Below are 20,523 nucleotides of genomic sequence, written 5' to 3' on the forward strand. Positions count from 1 at the left end.
CACAAGGCTCCTGTATCAGCGTGAATAACTTCATTGAAGATAAAATCTTCAAATGCTAGAATTCCAAGCAACACACACAAAATGGTAGAGGAATTCAGCAGGCCAAGCAGCACCTATGGAAAAAAGTACAGTTGACATTTCTACTCTGGACTGATTCTACAACTTATAGATTCACTTTCAAAGACTCTTTATAATTCATGTTTTCAGTATTAATTTTTATTTGCACACTTTGTCTTCTTTTGCACATTGACTGTTTGTCAGTATTTTTCTGTTTATTATACTCTTTCAGAAGTTATATTGTATTCCTTTTTTCCTGAAATGCCTGCAAGAAAATAAATCTCAAGGTAATATTTGGTAACATATATGTACTTTGATAATAAATTTACAATACTGTGCAAAAGTCTTGAGCGTGTATGTATATATATATATATATATAGAGAGAGAGAGAGAGAGAGAGAGAGAGAGAGAGATAGAAAGAGGGAGAGAGAAGGGTTTTTCGCAGTACTATAGTAATTTTATGTATTGCATTGTCCTGCTGCAAAAAAATATGATGTGTGAGTGATGATAAGCTTGATTCTGACATGGGTTCCTATAGTGGACTGAGATTGGAAGGAAGCAGGGAGAGGAAAATCATGGTTGGATACAGGGGAAGGGAGAGGAGTGAGCGAGCTGAGCACCAGAGAGACATTCTGTAATGATTGATAAGCCAATTGTTAGGAAACAAAAGGCTTTGCCAGGTGTCTTTGTACTGGAGTGTCTGCACCCACGCAGCCCTTGCCCCTGGCATTCTTTCTCTTTCACCTGTCCCACACCCTTCTCACGGCGTTCCACCCTTGCCATTCCCAACATCCTTTACTCCTGCCATGTTTACAAACTCACTCTCAGCTCCACTTTGAACTTTGGTAAATTTAGAGGAAATTAAGAGACCTGAATTGTGGGAACACATTAGGATGTTGTAGACCTCAAGGATATCACAGAGTTGGTCAGTTAGAGCATGAAGAAGATTGAAACAATGCTTAACAAACCAAGGTAGTCACAGGAGAATTGTTCCTCAGCTCCAAGTGTAAATAAACCATGAAAAATCCAGTAAATAGGCAAAGAGTTTTAAAGAAGCTTCTAATTTAAAATTAGTCAACACAAATTTTAAGTCTGAGTTTACGTACTCACCAACAAGTCAAGCCAGTGTAGAAAATAAAATGTCAAATGGTTCACAGAGCAATTTTGATCCTGAAACTGAATACAATGAAAGCCTGCATCAATGTTAAAAGCAGTTGAAAAATTGGCACCTAATGAGGCTGGTATCATTGACTTTTGGCCCTTCTTGTTGTTGCAATTGCAACTGGTATATAGTAGTCATAGTCATACTTTATTGATACCGGGGGAAATTGGTACATTATCTTAGCATAATTGCTAAGCATTTACACTCAGGCACATTGAGCAGGCAAGATATGGAGCCTGAATTTAGACTGGCCCAGCAGAAATGAGATGTTGTCGCATAAAAGTAAAGCTGCAATTTGACACCCAATTTGCACTGGTAATATAGCTAGTATGATTTGGCAGAACAGCCGGAATGTCCAGCAGTTGATACCTGTATTCTTTTGTGTGTAAATCTTAAGATATTGTTTGGGCCTTGATTCAAGTTTGGAAATAAAATTTATCCTAAATCTATTTTGAATTTGAATGTGAGCGCCACAGAAACATAGAAAATAGGTGCAGGAGTAGGCCATTTGGCCCTTCGAGCCTGTACCGCCATTCAGTATGATCATGGCTGATCATCCAACTCAGAACCCTGTACCTGCCTTCTCTCCATACCCCCTGATCCCTTTAGCCACAAGGGCCATATCTAACTCCCTCTTAAATATCGCCAATAAACTGGCCTCAACTGTTTCCTGTGGCAGAGAATTCCACAGATTCACCACTCTCTGTGTGAAGAAGTTTATCCTAATCTCGGTCCTAAAAGGCTTCCCCTTTATCCTCAAACTGTGACCCCTTGTTCTGGACTTCCCCAACATCAGGAACAATCTTCCTGCATCTAGCCTGTCCAATCCCTTCAGGATTTTATACGTTTCAATAAGATCCCCCCTCAATCTTCTAAATTCCAACGAGTATAAGCCTAGTCGATCCAGTCTTTCATCATATGAAAGTCCTGCTATCCCAGGAATCAATCTGGTGAACCTTCTTTGTACTCCCTCTATGGCAAGAATATCTTTCCTCAGATTAGGGGACCAAAACTGCACACAATACTCCAGGTGTGGTCTCACCAAGGCCTTGTACAACTGCAGTAGTACCTCCCTGCTCCTGTACTCGAATCCTCTTGCTATAAATGCCAGCATACCATTCGCCCTTTTCACCGCCTGCTGTACCTGCATGCCCACTTTCAATGACTGGTGTATAATGACACCCAAGTCTTGTTGCACCTCCCCTTTTTCTAATCGGCAACCACTCAGATAATAATTTGTTTTCCTGTTTTTGCCACCAAAGTGGATAACCTCACATTTATCCACATTAAATTGCATCTGCCATGAATTTGCCCACTCACCTAACCTATCCAAGTCACCCTGCATCCTCTTAGCGACCTCCTCACAGCCAACACTGCCGCCCAGCTTCGTGTCATCCGCAAACTTGGAGATGCTGCATTTAATTCCCTCATCCAACTCATTAATATATACTGTAAACAACTGGGGTCCCAGCACTGAGCCTTGCGGTACCCCACTAGTCACTGCCTGCCATTCTGAAAAGGTCCCGTTTATTCCCACTCTTTGCTTCCTGTCTGCTAACCAATTCTCTATCCATATCAATACCATACCCCCAATACTGTGTGCTTTAAGTTTGCGCACTAATCTCCTGTGTGGGACTTCGTCAAAAGCCATTTGAAAATCCAAATATACCACATCCACTGGTTCTCCCTTATCCACTCTACTAGTTACATCCTCGAAAAATTCTATGAGATTCGTCAGACATGATTTTCCTTTCACAAATCCATGCTGACTTTGTCTGATGATTTCACCGCTTTCCAAATGTGCTGTTATCACATCTTTGATAATTGACTCTAGCATTTTCCCCACCACCGATGTTAGGCTAACCGGTCTATAATTCCCTGGTTTCTCTCTCCCTCCTTTTTTAAAAAGCGGGGTTACATTAGCCGCCCTCCAATCCTCAGGAACTAGTCCAGAATATAAAGAATTTTGAAAATTTATCACTAATGCATCCACTATTTCTTGGGCTACTTCCTTAAGCACTCTGGGATGCAGACCATCTGGCCCTGGGGATTTATCTGCCTTTAATCCCTTCCATTTACCTAACACCACTTCCCTACTAACATATATTTCCCTCAGTTCCTCCATCTCACTAGACCCTCTGTCCCCTACTATTTCCAGAAGATTATTTATGTCCTCCTTAGTGAAGACAGAACTAAAGTAGTTATTCAATTGGTCTGCCGTGTCCTTGTTCCCCATAATTAATTCACCTGTTTCTGTCTGTAGGGGACCTACATTTGTCTTAACCAATCTTTTTTCTTTTCACATATCTATAAAAGCTTTTACAGTCCGTTTTTATGTTCCCTGCCAGTTTTCTCTCATAATCTTTTTTCCCTTTCCTAATTAAGCCCTTTGTCCTCCTCTGCTGGGCTCTGAATTTCTCCCAGTTCTCAGATGAGCCGCTTTTTCTGGCTAATTTGTATATTTCTTCTTTGGAATTGATACTATCCCTAATTTCCCTTGTCAGCCACGGGTGCACTACCTTCCCTGATTTATTCTTTTGCCAAACTGGGATGAACAATTGTTGTAGTTCATCCATGCAATCTTTAAATGCTTGCCATTGCATATCCACTGTCAACCCTTTAAGTATCAATTGCCAATCTATCTTAGCTAATTCACGTCTCATACCTTCAAAGTTACCCTTCATTAAGTTCAGAACCTTTGTTTCTGAATTAACTATGTCACTCTCCATCTTAATGAAGAATTCCACCATATTATGGTCACTCTTACCCAAGGGGCCTCTCACGACAAGATTGCTAATTAACCCTTCCTCATTGCTCAAAACCCAGTCTAGAATAGCCTGCTCTCTAGTTGGTTCCTCGACATGTTGGTTCAAAAAACCATCCCACATACATTCCAAGAAATCCTCTTCCTCAGCACCCTTACCAATTTGGTTCACCCAATCTATAGTAGATTGAAGTCACCCATTATAACTGCTGTTCCTTTATTGCACACATTTCTAATTTCCTGTTTAATGCCATCCCCAACCTCACTACTACTGTTAGGTGGCCTGTACACAACTCCCACCTGCGTTTTCTGCCCCTTAGTGTTATGCAGCTCTATCCATATCTATTCCACATCCTCCTGGTTAATGTCCTTCCTTTCTATTGCGTTAATCTCATCTTTAACCAGCAACGCCACCCCACCTCCCCTTCCTTCATGTCTATCCCTCCTGAATATTGAATATCCCTCAATGTGAGCTCCCATCCTTGGTCATCCTGGAGCCATGTCTCTGTGATCCCAACTATATCATATTCATTAATAAGTTTCTATACATTCAATTCATCCACCTTGTTATGAATGCTCCTTGCATTGACACACAAAGCCTTCAGGCTTGCTTTTACAACACTCTTAGCCCTTATACAATTATGTTGAAAACTGGCCCTTTTTGATTTTTGCCCTGGATTTACCGGCCTGCCACTTTTACTTTTCACCTTACTACTTTTTGCTTCTACCCTCATTTTACACCCCTCTGTCTCTGTGCACTTGTTCCCATCCCCCTGTTGTGAACTAACCTCCTCTTTCCTAGTCTCTTTAATTTGACCCCCATTCTAGTTTAAAGTCACCTCAGTAGCCCTCGCAAATCTCCTCGCCAGGATATTGGTCCCCCTAGGATTCAAGTGTAACCCGTCCTTATTGTACAGGTCACACCTGTGCCAAAAGAGGTCCCAATGATCCAAAAACTTGAATCCCTGCCCCCTGCTCCAGCCTCTCAGCCATACATTTATCCTCCACCTCATTGCATTCCTACTCTCACTGTCGCGTGGCACAGGCAGTAATCCCGAGATTACTACCTTTGCGGTCCTTTTACTCAACTCCCTTCCTAACTCCCTATATTCTCCTTTCAGGACCTCTTCCCTTTTCCTACCTATGTCATTGGTACCTGTATGTACCACGACCTCTGGCTCCTCACCCTTCCACTTCAGGATATCTTGGACGCGATCAGAAATATCCTGGACACCATACAAATACTGTGGGCCATGTTAGGATCTATAATTCCAAGCCAATGGTCACCTTCCCACTATAGAACTTTCAGCAACTCATCTACCCCCATATGTACCTGAATAAATTTCTGGCTCACTAGTAAAAATACCAGCCTTTTGACCAATCAACTAATGAGTTAGAAACGCAAACAACAGGAATTCTGCAGATGCTGGAAATTCAAGCAACACACAGAAAAGTTGCTGGTGAACACAGCAGGGTCTCAGCCTGAAACGTCGACTGCACCTCTTCCTAGAGATGCTGCCTGGCCTGCTGCGTTCACCAGCAACTTTTATGTGTGTTGGTTGAACTAATGAGTTAGGCTGGTACTTTTACCAGTGGGCCAGAAATTTATTCAGGTAATTCACCATAATGAAAACAGGACTTTAGCAGTGAAAACTAACAAAACCCAGGGCATCTCTGGGACCCTTGGTGTCAACCTGGGAATTGAACTTCTCATTTTTGGCTTTGAACTGAACGAAAGGATGTTAACTAAAAACAAAAATCATCTACAATGAGAAATCAGCATCATGTGTTCCCATTTATAAATTGAACAACAAACGTTTAAAGGATCAACATACAAGCTGTATTCTGTGGCCCCACGGAGAATTCTCACCTCCTGTAATGGCAATTAAAACAGCTGCATTTCTTTGCCCATTGAGGTCAGGATCGTCCTCATTCTCAGCAGTTTGCCTCAGATTCAGACCAGGTTGTTACTACTGATTTCTGCCATTTGTCTCAGTTTTCTGCTCACTGCTGCATGAGGGAGGTCACCCAAGCTCTAGACCCAAGGAAGAGACATCAGTTACTCTGTTTCAACCTCCAAGCAGGTGGAGGGGACATGAGCATTTACTTGCATTGTGGGTTTCCTGAACATTCAAGAAGTTAGACACAGCGAATATGTCCTTTTGTGGACCTGCCAGGCGAGCTCCTATAAGGACCATCCAACAATGGCCTTGGGGCTTCTCATAATTTCCTTGCTTAATGAACAGGTCTCCTGTGAGCACTGTCTCTCACTTGCTTCAGCAAATTCCTCTGAAAAATCTCTAACCCTCTCCCATCATTGCAATAATCATTCATTCAGTAATGACACTCCTCAGTAGCTGGAAGAGTTTTGTTGATACTGATATCTCCCATTCAGATCTAACTGCAAAGTTCTTGGCTACAGTACTAAATGCTAAAAACTAAGAGAATTTGCAGCATGCCAATGAAGAGCACTGCTCTGAAGACAATAATGAAAGTTTCCTCTGGCAACTTTATGGCAATATGGCAATCAAAGTTCCCGTCCCTTATTCAACTTTTATAAACAGTGTTTTGGGGTCAAGCAATAGGCCAACATATTTCTTTTGCCATGTGAGCAATATTAATGGGATGTCCCCGTAGGCTAGCTAAGGTCATACTAATAACAGATTCTTGAAATTTCTCCTGATCCCTGTTAGCTCAACAAGCAGATGCCTATCACAATGATGATTAAGTCAGGTATTAATGTAAAATAATAAACTTACCTATTGCTTCCTTATTGCAAAATTACCTTAGGTAAGCTGATGTAGTCTATATCACCAATGATGTTTAGAGATGGTTCAAATATTGTCTGTTTTGTTTCTCTTCAGCTGACTTACTCTAGCCCAATGCATCACTGGACCTTTTGAAATTGCATTATAAACTAGTAAATATTTGTAAATCATATTCTAACCCTTAACAAGATTTATAAAAATGTATTTGGGTAGGTCATGGATCTAATCATATCTCCAGTAGGATGAACATTCTGCATGATCTCTGTGGGTTTGTTGCCAAGCTTCAGGTGGAGTCAAAACCCTTATGGAACTTCAGCCTAAAATAATGTGAGCACTCATTTGTAAGGACCAAATCTCAGTGATAATTTAGAATTCATCATGATCAAATATTACAGATAGTTACATGTAATTATACTTCTTAATGACAATCATGTAGACGGATAAGATTTCATTATGCATCTCGAATGAAAGGATTGATAGCTTTACAGTTAAAGCTCAGCAGTTTCATTTTTTTATTCAGGCTTTGTTGTATTTTCTGATCATTCAGAAAGGTAATAATGTATCCTTAGTGTAATTGTTGATGTATTAATTTCCATGTGAATCTGAAATAATGCATTTGTCCAGGCTAGATTTTGTTATCCTTTTCCTCTGCAAGTGACGTGTTGACTCTGCCTGTTGTGAACTTTCAAAGAATTGACACTGCTATTATAGGATTATATATGTGTACACCGTATATGTTTAACTTTGATTTAGTTTGTTAATCTTAGAAAGTTTCATTTCTCAATAAATGCTAAGAATCTCTTTTACACAATGGCATAATGGTTAATATTATGATTTACAACACCAGCATTCCACATTCAATTCCACCACCGTGTGTAAAGAGTTTGTATGTTCTCTGCTTGAGAATGGGTGCTCCGGTTTCCTCCAACATTACAAAGAAACATGGGTTAAGGTCTGTGAGCATGCTATGTTGGTGCCAGAAGCATGGTAGCACTTGCAGGCTACGCCCTACACATCCTCAGGCAGCGTTAGTCATTGATGCAAACGAGGCATTTCACCGTATGTTTTGATGCGCGTACATGGGACAAATGAAGCTGATCTTTAGCCTTTACTTTGAGACATATTGGAATGCCTGGTACAGCTTGCAAAACATTGTTTACCTTCTAAACTCTTGCATTCCTAACCCGAAGCTGCAGACAGTGATGTGGGCTTCAGCAGCTTGCCAGTATTTTTCTTAACTAATGGTTCTTTACGTGCAAGGAAGATGCAATATTTTACAAACGTACTATTAAACTGGCAATTTAGGTGTCGCAATTTAGAAAAAATAAACACCTTAATTTTGTGAAATTAAATATGTGGAAATAGCTGGAGTCATCATAAAACTTGTTTACGTTGCCAGTGGTCTTTGGAAATAAAACATGCAATGTATACTTCGTCCTCTCTATGAAGACAATTGTGATTAGCAGGGAAGATGTTGTGGTTTGTTTGGGCCAGTTGGGCTGAAGGGCTTATTTCTGAGCTGTTTTATTCTATTACCACAGTGTTATAATCCATGATTATCATCCCATGTCCTCTGATGAGACCTAGAAAGTCACTAAATTATAAGAATCACTCAGTCACAAAGTACCAAAGTAAGAATAGGTTTGTCAATGTGAATTTGCATTATCTAAAGAGTTCTAAAAATAAATTATATTTTTGCAATTGTTGAAATAACTGTTAACTTACTAAGAGATAGCAGTTCATGATTCACTGACAAACTGCACGTTTGGAAAGTGTGTTGTAGGAACAGATTACTCTTGCTGGTGAACATGCTTTTTAGACTTGTACATCTGGACCTTGTATGAGCCTTCCATCTTATGGTGGGACTGTTTTTCTTGGAGATCCTTTTCACTGTTAGAAGATGTGGAATGTTGATACTTTACACTTTATACTTTATTGTTGCTAAACAATTGGTACAGAACGTACAACCATCACAGTGATATTTGATTCTGCGCTTTCCACTCCCTGGATTACAAATATTAAGTATTAAAAATAGTGAAAATTAGTAAATATTAAAAATTTAAATTATAAATCCTAAATAGAAAATAGAAAAATGGGAAGTAAGGTAGTGCAAAAAAAACCGAGAGGCAGGTCCGGATATTTGGAGGGTACGGCCCAGATTCAGGTCAGGATCCGTTCAGCAGTCTTATCACAGTTGGAAAGAAGCTCTTCCCAAATCTGGCCGTATGACTCTTTAAGCTCCTGAACCTTCTCCCAGAGGGAAGAAGGACAAAAAATGTGTTATCTGGGTGGGTCGTGTCCTTGATTATCCTGGCAACACTGCTCTGACAGTGTGCGGTGTAAAGTGAGTCCAAAGACGGAAGATTGGTTTGTGTGATGTGCTGTGCCGTGTTCACGATCTTCTGCAGCTTCTTTCAGTCTTGGACAGGGCAACTTCCATACCAGGTTGTGATGCACCTGAGAAGAATACTTTCTACAGTGCGTCTATAAAAACTAGTGAGGGCTTTAGGGGACAGGCCAAATTTCTTTAGTTTTCTCAGGAAGTAAAGGCGCTGGTGGGCCTTCTTGGCAGTGAACTCTGCTTGGCTGGACCAAGTCAGGTCATTTGTGATATTGACCCCGAGGAACTTAAAGCTTTTGACCTGTTCCACTTGCACACCACTGATGTAAATTGTGTCGTGCGGACCGCTACTCCTTCTGAAGTCAACAACCAATTCCTTCGTCTTGCTGATGTTGAAGGATAGGTTATTGTCTTCACACCATGCCACCAGGTTCTTAATTTCCTCTCTGTACTCAAACACATCATTACCCCAGATACAGCCTACAATTGTTGTGTCATCAGCAAACTTATATATTGAGATTGATGGAAACTTGGCTATACAGTGAGTACAGCAGGAGGCTGAGTACACAGCCTTGTGGGGCACCGGTGCTCAGAGTGATTGTAGAGGAGAGCTTGTCCCTTATTTTTACAGCCTGGGTCCCGTCTGTGAGGAAGTTGAAGATCCATCTGCAGATCTGAGTGCTAAGGCCCAGGTTCCGGAGCTTAGGAATCAGTTTATTTGGAATGATGGTATTAAAGGCAGAGCTGTAGTCAATGAAAAGGAACCTTACATATGCATCTTTATTCTCCAGGTGTTCTAAGGAGGAATGTAGGTCCAGAGAGATGGCATCTGCCATTGACCTGTTGCTCCGGTAGGCAAATTGCAAAGTGTCAAGTTTGACCAGTAGGCTGTGGTTGATGTGTGCCATAACCAATCTCTCGAAGCACTTTATAGCAATTGATGTCAGAGCCACAGGTCGATAGTCATTCAGGCATGCCACCTTGCTCTTCTTCGGCACTGGGATTATCGTTGCCTTCTTAAAACACGAGGGGATCTTAGACTGAAGGAAGGAGCAGTTGAAGATGTCAGCAAACACTCCAGCTAGCTCGCTTGCACAGGCCTGGAGAACCCATCCTGGGACACCATCTGGGCCCTTCGCCTTCCTTGGATTTATCTTCAGGAAGGTCCTTCTAATGTCCTCCTCGGTGATGATGAATCTCGATGCCACCAGGTCCGGTTCACCCGGAGGGAGTGGGATGCTCCTTTTCGAATCTTGTGTAGAATACATTAAGTTCGTCAGGAAGAGAAACGCCACAGTTATTGATATTCCCAGCCTTTTCTTTGCGCCCAGTGATCTCATTTAGACCCTGCCATAGTCTACTGGCATCTCTTTGGTTAGCCTGGGCTTCCAACTTGTTTCGATATTGCCTCTTGGTGCCCTTAATGGCTCTCCGGAGTTCACGCCTGGATTCCCTGTAGCGACTGGTATCCCCGGACCTAAAAGCCGCAGCTCTAGCCTTTAAAAGGGACTTGACCTCATAATTCATTCAAGGTTTCCGGTTAGGGAATACCCGGATCGTCTTGCGAGACACACAGTCCTCCGTGCATTTCCAAATAAAGTCTGTGACAGCTGAGGCATACTCATGGAGGTTAGCTGCCGAGTCCTTGAATACTAAACAGTCCACCGATTCAAAGCAGTCACGGAGGGCCTCATCCGTTTCCTCCGTCCAATGCGACACTACTTTTGACACCATGACCTCCCGCTTCAGTTTCTGCTTGTAAGCCAGGAGGAGGAGTACGGCCTGATGGTCCGATTTTCCGAAGTGAGGTTGTGGGACGGAACGGTAGGCATCCTTGACTGCTGTGTAGCAGTGGTCAAGTATGTTCAGGCCTCTAGTGGGGCAGAAGACATGTTGGTATAACTTTGGCAGCGCCTTTCTGAGGTTGGCCTGGTTAAAGTCCCCGGCTGTAATGAGCAAAGCCTCTGGATACCTGGTCTCAAGTTCACTGATGTTGGCATACAGTATGTTCAGAGCACACTCCACGTCCGCCTGGGGGGGAATGTAGACTTCTGTCAGTATGACCAAGGTGAATTCCTGTGGCAGATAGTAGGGATAACACTTCACCGACAGGTTTTCCAGGTCCGGGCTGCAGGAGCTTGTCAGTGCCACTTTGTCCGAGCATCACGCAGTGTTGATCAGTAGGCAGACACCACCTCCCCTCGTCTTGCCCGAAGACACCGTGCGGTCCATCCGATGGATCAAAAATCCCTCCGGTCGGATGGCACAGTCGGGGGTGGCAGGGGAGAGCCAGGTCTCAGTGAAACAGAATACACAGCAGTTCTGCATCTCCCTGCAGTAGGTGAGTCTCCCTTTAAGACCATCCACCTTGTTCTCTATGGCTTGCACATTAACTAGTAGGATGGTGGACATAGGGACCCTGAAGCCCCTCAGCTTCAATCTGACCAGCAGCCCAGCTCTTTTCCCATGCTTCCTCGGTAAATAGTGCATCTTTCCAGGTTTCCATCGATGCAGTGTGTTGTTGTCAGCTCTTTGAGGTAGGTGGACGCGTCCCGTGGGAATCAATTGGTGGGTCGCGTCATCGTGCGCTCCAGGTCGGGCTGAGTAACAGGGGAGGCTCTGCTGCCGCTTCCAGCTGCCAGGGGCCCGGGCTGTCGACTGGGTCAGGCCCCAAAGCCAACACTTAATCCCGGATGGCCGGGCTCCTGGCTGAAACAAGTCCTTAAGCCGAGTCACGGTTGCGGAGGCCTCCGCTCCAGCCGAGCCTCAGGCTCGATTTCCGAGATCGGCAGCGGAGGCCTCACTTCCGGCAGCTGTGGATGGCCATCAACAGGGCTTTATGGTGGTCGCTCTGGGGAAGCGTCTGGGGCACCTTGAGGTCTCCGCCATCACTTCTGTGTGGTCGTCTGCTCCAGAGAGGTGCTGGTCAGAATGGGCCGTGTCTCCAAGCGCTCTGGCACGGTAGCAGACCGCGGGTCTCCGGGAACGTGGTGGGCCTCGCTGGTCGGGTCCAGGTGCAGGCCGGAGTTTAAGAAGCAGTTCTGGCGCGGTGGTCTCCAGCTCGGTCAGTAGCTTCACCAGGGTGTTGTTGATCTTGATCTTGCTACCTTGGAGGTTTAGAAGGGTTTCTCAGGGATAGGATAGTGGAGAGGGCAGTTTGCTCGGGAGAGCACGCAAAGTCGCCAGTTACCGGTACCATCTTTAACGGATACAAGGATCTGGAGGAACCAGAAGATAATGTCAAATTCTATAAAAAAATATTGATTCTATACAATGGTGTCCACTACTAAGTTAGATTATTTGCTTCTTAGTCTATGTTGAGATGACTGATTTAACCAGAGGCAGCAGAATACTGCCTCGACAGCGCCCATCCTTAAGGAAGGACAAAGCAAATACATTATTGTCTGAACTGGGTAAGTTCTGATGAAGTTTTTTTTAACCTGGAAATTTAACTTTATTCCTCTTTCCACAGATGTTGCCTGACATGCTGAGTGCTTCCTGCAATTTTTGTATTTCTTTAAAATTTATTGTATAAAATGGCTGGATTATTACATCTACATATGATAATGTACCATGAAGAAAGTTGTCAAACTTAAATTAAATCGGTTACATATTTGAGTGGAGAAATGGCAAATGGAGTTTAATCTAGGCAAGTGTGAGGTGTGTTGTCCTTTGCAAAGTCAAATGTGAGGGGAAATTATTACAGTTAATGGCAGGTCTCTTAAACACATTAATATACAGAGATATACTGGAGTCCTTGGGTGGTGGAGTGGAGATACTGTACCTCTCTGCTAAGGGAAGTGTAAGGTGCACCTTCCTTCCACTAGCCTTCAGATCACCCTTGGGCAAGGTGTAGCACCTGCTTAACTCCCTGATCAAAGTCATGTGGCCATGGGAACAGGTGGTGTATGGTCGTATGAGCAGCCGGTGCATATCATAACTCCTGGTTATGCAACTATTGATGTCAGGCAGACAATTTCTGAAGAATATTGCTAATGGCTAGGGTCACCTGTCTTGTAAAGATACTACCCAGAAGAAGGCAATAGCAATAGACAATAGGCGCAGGAGTAGGCCATTTGGCCCTTCGAGCCAGCACTGCCATTCACTGTGATCATGGCTGATCATCCACAGTCCGTATCCAGTTCCTGCCTTATCCCCATAATCTTCGATTCTGCTATCTTTAAGAGCTCTATCCATCTCTTTCTTGAAAGCATCCAGAGACTTGGCCTCCACAGCCTTCTGGGGAAGAGCATTCCATATATCCACCACTCCCTGGGTGAAAAAGTTTTTCCTCAACTCTGTTCTAAATGGTCTAGCCCTTATTCTTAAACTGTGGCCTTTGGTTCTGGACTCACCCATCAGCGGGAACATGCTTCCTGCCTGCAGCATGTCCAATCCCTTAATAATCTTATATGTTTCAATAAGATCCCCTCTCATCCTTCTAAATTCCAGAGTATACAAGCCCAGTCACTCCAGCCTTACGACATATGACAGTCCCGCCATCCCAGGAATTAATCTTGTGAACCTACGCTGCACTCTCTCAATAGCAAGAATGTCCTTCCTCAAATTTGGAGACCAAAACTGCACACAGTACTCCAGGTGTGGTCTCACCAAGGCCCTGTACAGCTGCAGAAGAACCTCTTTGCTCCTATACTCAATTCCCCTTGTTATGAAGGCCAGCATGCCATTAGCTTTCTTCACTGCCTGCTGTACTTGCATGCTTGCTTTCAGTGACTGATGTATAAGAACACCTAGATCTCGTTGTACTTCCCCTTTTCCTAACTTGACTCCATTTAGATAATAATCTGCCTTCCTGTTCTTACCACCAAAGTGGATAACTTCACATTTATCCACATTAAACTGCATCTGCCATGCATCTGCCCACTCACCCAGCCTGTCCAAGTCACCCTGCATTCTCATGACATCCTCCTCACATTTCACACTGCCACCCAGCTTTGTGTCATCGGCAAATTTGCTAATGTTGCTCTTAATTCCCTCATCTAAATCATTAATATTTATTGTAAATAGCTGCGGTCCCAGCACTAAACCCTGCGGTACCCTACTGGTCACCTCCTGCCATTCCGAAAGGGACCCATTAATACTACTCTTTGTTTTCTGTCAGCCAGCCAATTTTCAATCCTTGTCAGTACTCTGCCCCCAATACCATGTGCCCTAATTTTGCCCACTAATCTCCTATGTGGGACTTTATCAAAGGCTTTCTGAAAGTCCAGGTACACTACATCTACTGGCTCTCCCTTGTCCATTTTCATAGTTGCATCCTCAAAATATTCCAGAAGATTATTCAAGCACGATTTCCCCTTCGTAAATCCATGCTGACTCGGACCGATCCTGTTACTGCTATCCAGATGTGTTGTAATTTCATCTTTTATAATTGACTCCAGCATCTTTCCCACCACTGACGTCAGGCTAGCCAGTCTATAATTCCCTGTTTTCTCTCTTCCTCCCTTCTTGAGGAGAGGGCCAACATTAGCCACCCTCCAATCCACAGGAACTGATCCTGAATCAATAGAACATTGGAAAATGATTACCAATGCGTCCACGATTTCTAAAGCCACCTCCTTAAGTATCCTGGGATGCAGACCATCAGGTCCTGGGGAGAGTGAGGAGTTGATAGAGAGGAGTTATAGGCAGGTGGTCACACCGGGGCCACGGGAGGCAGACCAATGGGTCATGGTTAGGAGGGGGAAGGGGAAGAGTCAGGTAATAGAGAGTACCCCGGTGGCTGTGCCCCTTAACAATAGGTACTCCTGTTTGAGTACTGTTGGGGGGGACAGCTTACCCGGGGGAAGCGACAGTGGCCGTGCCTCCGGCACAGAGTCCGGCCCTGTAGCTCAGAAGGGTAGGGCAAGGAAGAGGAGGGCAGTTGTGATAGGGGACTCGATAATAAGGGGGTCAGATAGGCGATTCTGTGGACGCAGTCCAGAGCCCCGGATGGTAGTTTGCCTTCCTGGTGCCAGGGTCCGGGATATCTCTGATCGTGTCCAAGATATCCTGAAGTGGGAGGGTGAGGAGCCAGAGGTCGTGGTACATATAGGTACCAATGACATAGGTAGGAAAAGGGAAGAGGTCCTGAAAGGAGAATATAGGGAGTTAGGAAGGGAGTTGAGAAAAAGGACCGCAAAGGTAGTAATCTCAGGATTACTGCCTGTGCCACACGACAGTGAGAGTAGGAATGCGATGAGGTGGAGGATAAATGCATGGCTGAGGGATTGGAGCAGGAGGCAGGGATTCAAGTTTTTGGATCATTGGGACCTCTTTTGGCGAAGGCGTGACCTGTACAAAAAGGACGGGTTACACTTGAATCCTAGGGGGACCAATATCCTGGCAGGGAGATTAGCGAGGGCTACTGAGGTGACTTTAAACTAGAATGGTTGGGGGGTGGGAATCAAATTAAAGAGGCTAGGCGGGAGGAGGTTAGTTCACAACAGGGGGATGGGAACCAGTGCAGAGAGACAGAGGGGTGTAAAGTGAGGGTAGAAGCAAAAAGTAGTAAGGAGAAAAGTAAAAGTGGCAGGCCGACAAATCCAGGGCAAGCATCAAAAAGGGCCACTTTTCAACATAATTGTATAAGGGCTAAGAGAGTTGTAAAAGAGCGCCTGAAGGCTCTGTGTGTCAATGCCAGGAGCATTTGTAATAAGGTGGATGAATTGAAAGTGCAGATTGTTATTAATGATTATGATATAGTTGGGATCACAGAGACATGGCTCCAGGGTGACCAAGGTTGGGAGCTCAACGTTCAGGGATATTCAATATTCAGGAGGGATAGACTTGAAAGAAAAGGAGGTGGGGTGGCGTTGCTGGTTAAAGATGAGATTAACGCAATAGAAAGGAAGGACATAAGCCGGGAAGATGTGGAATCGATATGGGTAGAGCTGCATAACACTAAGGGGCAGAAAACGCTGGTGGGAGTTGTGTACAGGCCACCTAACAGTAGTAGTGAGGTCGGGGATGGTATTAAACAGGAAATTAGAAATGTGTGCAATAAAGGAACAGCAGTTATAATGGGTGACTTCAATCTACATGTAGATTGGGTGAACCAAATTGGTAAAGGTGCTGAGGAAGAGGATTTCTTGGAATGTATGTGGGATGGTTTTTTGAACCAACATGTCGAGGAACCAACTAGAGAGCAGGCTATTCTAGACTGGGTTTTGAGCAATGAGGAAGGGTTAATTAGCAATCTTGTCGTGAGAGGCCCCTTGGGTAAGAGTGACCATAATATGGTGGAATTCTTCATTAAGATGGAGAGTGACATAGTTAATTCAGAAACAAAGGTTCTGAACTTAAAGAGGAGTAACTTTGAAGGTATGAGACGTGAATTAGCTAAGATAGACTGGCAAATGACACTTAAAGGATTGACGGTGGATATGCAATGGCAAGCATTTAAAGATTGCATGGATGAACTACAACAATTGTTCATCCCAGTTTGGCAAAAGAATAAATCAAGGAAGGTAGTGCACCTGTGGCTGACAAGAGAAATTAGGGATAGTATCAATTCCAAAGAAGAAGCATACAAATTAGCCAGAAAAAGTGGCTCACCTGAGGACTGGGAGAAATTCAGAGTTCAGCAGAGGAGGACAAAGGGCTTAATTAGGAAGGGGAAAAAAGATTATGAGAGAAAACTGGCAGGGAACATAAAAACTGACTGTAAAAGCTTTTATAGATATGTAAAAAGGAAAAGACTGGTAAAGACAAATGTAGGTCCCCTACAGACAGAAACAGGTGAATTGATTATGGGGAGCAAGGACATGGCAGAGCAATTGAATAATTACTTTGGTTCTGTCTTCACTAAGGAGGACATAAATAATCTTCCAGAAATAGTAGGGGACAGAGGGTCCAGTGAGATGGAGGAACTGAGCGAAATACATGTTAGTAGGGAAGTGGTGTTAGGTAAATTGAAGGGATTAAAGGCAGATAAATCCCCAGGGCCAGATGGTCTGCATCCCAGAGTGCTTAAGGAAGTAGCCCAAGAAATAGTGGATGCATTAGTGATAACTTTTCAAAACTCATTAGATTCTGGACTAGTTCCTGAGGATTGGAGGGTGGCTAATGTAACCCCACTTTTTAAAAAAGGAGGGAGAGAGAAACTGGGGAATTATAGACCGGTTAGCCTAATGTCGATGGTGGGGAAACTGCTGGAGTCAGTTATCAAAGATGTGATAACAGGTACATCCGCCGGGGTCTCCTGTACTTCAAGCATCCTTTCCTTGCTCATTGTAGCCCCCCTTCTCTCTTCCGGTATCCTCGGTGTAACGACCTCACTGTAGGTCCTGTCCAGAAAACTCCTGTTTTCCCGGATGAACCTAAGGTCACCCAGTTGCCTCTCCAGTGCTGCAACACCGTCCTTCAGAAGCTGAAACTGGACGCATTTTCCACAGGTGTAGGATCCAGAGGCACTGTCAGTGTCCCTGACCTCCCACATCATGCACGCAGCACACTGAATCAGCCTAACGGTCATCTCTTCACCACTTCTCATCCTCTCCAACTGTGGCGTAGTCTCCTCTCACAGCCTCCTCGCCGAAAACTCTCGAGAGGTCCTCACTTGGAGTGTAGCTCGTCCTCAGCCTCTCAAGCCAAAGCCTTCCTACTCTGTCTCCCTCTACTCTGTCACCCGCTCCGTCAAACTGCTCTCTTTTAAATACTCCTGCTGACTGATGGACTGACTTGCACGCGCTTGCGCAGTCCTGTCCCGATCAACCGCCGAGAAAAATGGCCAACTTCCACAAACTGCTCTCTTTTAAATACTCCCTCTGACTGACGGACTGACTTGCTCGCGCTTGCGCAGTCCTGTCCCGATCAACCGCCGAGAAAAATGGCAAACCACTTATGTAGAAAAATTTGCCAAGAACAATCATAGTCAAAGACCTTAATCGCCCGCATCATATGACATGGCACGTAATGATGATGATGTTAATTATATTGGAGTCCAAGTCCATTGCTGCGGATAAGCAGCCAATTAAGTAGATAAGATGGTAAAGAAGATCTGTGGCATGCTTTCCTTCATTGGGCATTTGGTATAATGGTAAGAAAACCATGTTGCAGCTATATAAATTTCTGGTTAGGCCATAAATTGAAGTATTGTGTGTTTTTCTGGTCACCCCATTACAGCAGTGGTCCCCAACCACTGGGCCGCAAAGCATGTGCTACCGGGCCACAAGGAAACGATATGATTTGGCGATATGCAACGATATGAGTCAGCTTCAACTTTCCTCATTCCCTGTCACACACTGTTGAACTTGAACACCACCCACCACCCCCCCACCCCCCCGTCGGCCGGTCCGCAAGAATATTGTCAATATTAAACCGGTCCGCGATGCAAAAAAGGTTGGGGACCCTTGCATTACAAGAAAGATTGGAGGCTTTGGAAAGGGTGCAGAAGAGATTTACCAGGATGCTGCCTGGATTAGAAAGTATGAGCTAAAAAGGGTAATTGAGAGAGAGAAAATGTTTGCAGGTAAAGAGATGTTTGGTAAATAAGTAGCTTTTAAAAGTGAGATAGGAAGATTTCAGGGCCAGCAGGTTCCTGTTAGACTGGATGGCTAGGCTGACAGGATTGGGGAATCCAGGCTGATGACAGATACTCAGGCAGTATGCAGGAAAAAGGAGGCATATATCAGGTAAAGGCAGAGGGGATCAAGGGATTCACTTGTGAAGTATAAGGAATGCAGGAATACAAAAGAGAGAAAATTGAAGGGCAAAAATAAAGCATTATCTTTGCAAATAAGGTTAAGATAAAACCTAAGAGATTCTCTGTTTATTAAGAGCAAAGGGGCAACTAGGAAGATAATATGTCTCCTTAAGGATTAATGTCTTTATGAGGAACCACGGAAGATGGGCAAAATTTTAAATTAATATTTCTCATCTTCATATACCATAATTCCATAAGAGATAGGAGCAGAATTAGGCCATTTATTCCATCAAGTCTGCTCTGCCATTCAATCATGGCTGATTTATTATCCTTCTCAATCCCATTCTTCTGCCTTCTCCCGATAACCTTTGACACCCTTACTAATCAAGAACCTCTTTTTTTCTCTCTCTTTTTTTTGTTTTGTTACGGGGTTTTGATTTGGCTTTAGATTAGAATAAAATGTACATTTTCAATATTATGGTTAATTTACTATACATAGTTATGGGGCATTTTAATCTTGTTTCTGTTTCCATAATATCACAATATATTTTGTATTCGTCTATGCAAGTGATTAATAAAAATATTGAAAAAGAAAAAGAAAGAACCTATCATTCTCCACTTTAAATATGCCAATGATTTGGTTTCCACAGCTGTCTATGACAATGATTCCACGGATTCACCACATTCTGATTAAATAAATTTCATGGACAAGGTCGTGGAAGCTAGGGAATTTTGAGAAAGGAATATTGATGTCTTGGAAAATACCTACGTAACAAAAGAGGAGGCGAGGTTCTTAAAGCACATAAAGGTGGATAAATCCATGGGGCTGGACTAGGTGCATCCTAGGAAAGAAATTGCTTGGGATAGTTGTATCATCGCTGCCGCAGATAAAGGTACTGTAAAACTGGATAATGCCCAATCGTGTGCCCTTATTTAAGAAGGGCTGCAAAGACAAGGCAGCAAACTACTGGCGAGTGAGCTGAAGATCTGTGGTGGCAAAGCTACTGAAGGGTATGCTGAGAGTCCTGATTTACCTACATTTGGAAAGGCAAGGCCTGATTAGGGAGAGTTATCATGGTGTTCAGTGCAATCAAACTAATTTGATTAAGTTTTTTGAAGTGATGACTAAGAGGACTGATGAGGGCAGAGCAATAGGTGTTGTCTACATGAACTTTGGCAAGGCATTTGAAAAGTTTCACATTGTTGGTTGGTCCAAAAGATTAGATCACATGAAATCCAGGGTGAGCCAGCTATCTGAATAAAAAAATTGGCTTGGCGGTAGGAGTCAGAGGATGGTAGTAGAGCGCTGCTTTTCACATTAGGGGCCGGTAACCAGTAGTATGCTTCAATTATTGGAGCTGGGTCCACCATTGTTTGTCATCTATGTTAAAGGTTTGGATGAGACTATTGTTAACATAATTAGTAAGTTATTGAATGACACAAAAATTGGTGGTATAATGGACCATGATAAAAGTTATCTAAGATCACTCGGGGAAATTGAACCAAGGACTTGTAAATGGAATTTCATTTGGACAAATGTAAAGTGATGAACTTTAGTAAGTTAAACTTGGATAGGACTTAAACAGTAAACAGCAGGGCCCTGGAAGAAAGTTGTTTGTAAAACAGAAAGATCTAGGATAGAAGTACATAGATCCCCCAAAGATAGAAAGGGGTGGTAAAGAAGGCATTTAGCACATTTGCCTTCACCTGTCCGGGCATTGGCCACAAGAGTTGGGATGTCATGTTAGAGCCTGAACAATGTATTGGTGAGACGACACTTGAGAT

The sequence above is a fragment of the Mobula birostris genome, chromosome 2, assembly GCF_030028105.1.
Source record: "Mobula birostris isolate sMobBir1 chromosome 2, sMobBir1.hap1, whole genome shotgun sequence".
NCBI lineage: Eukaryota > Metazoa > Chordata > Chondrichthyes > Myliobatiformes > Myliobatidae > Mobula > Mobula birostris.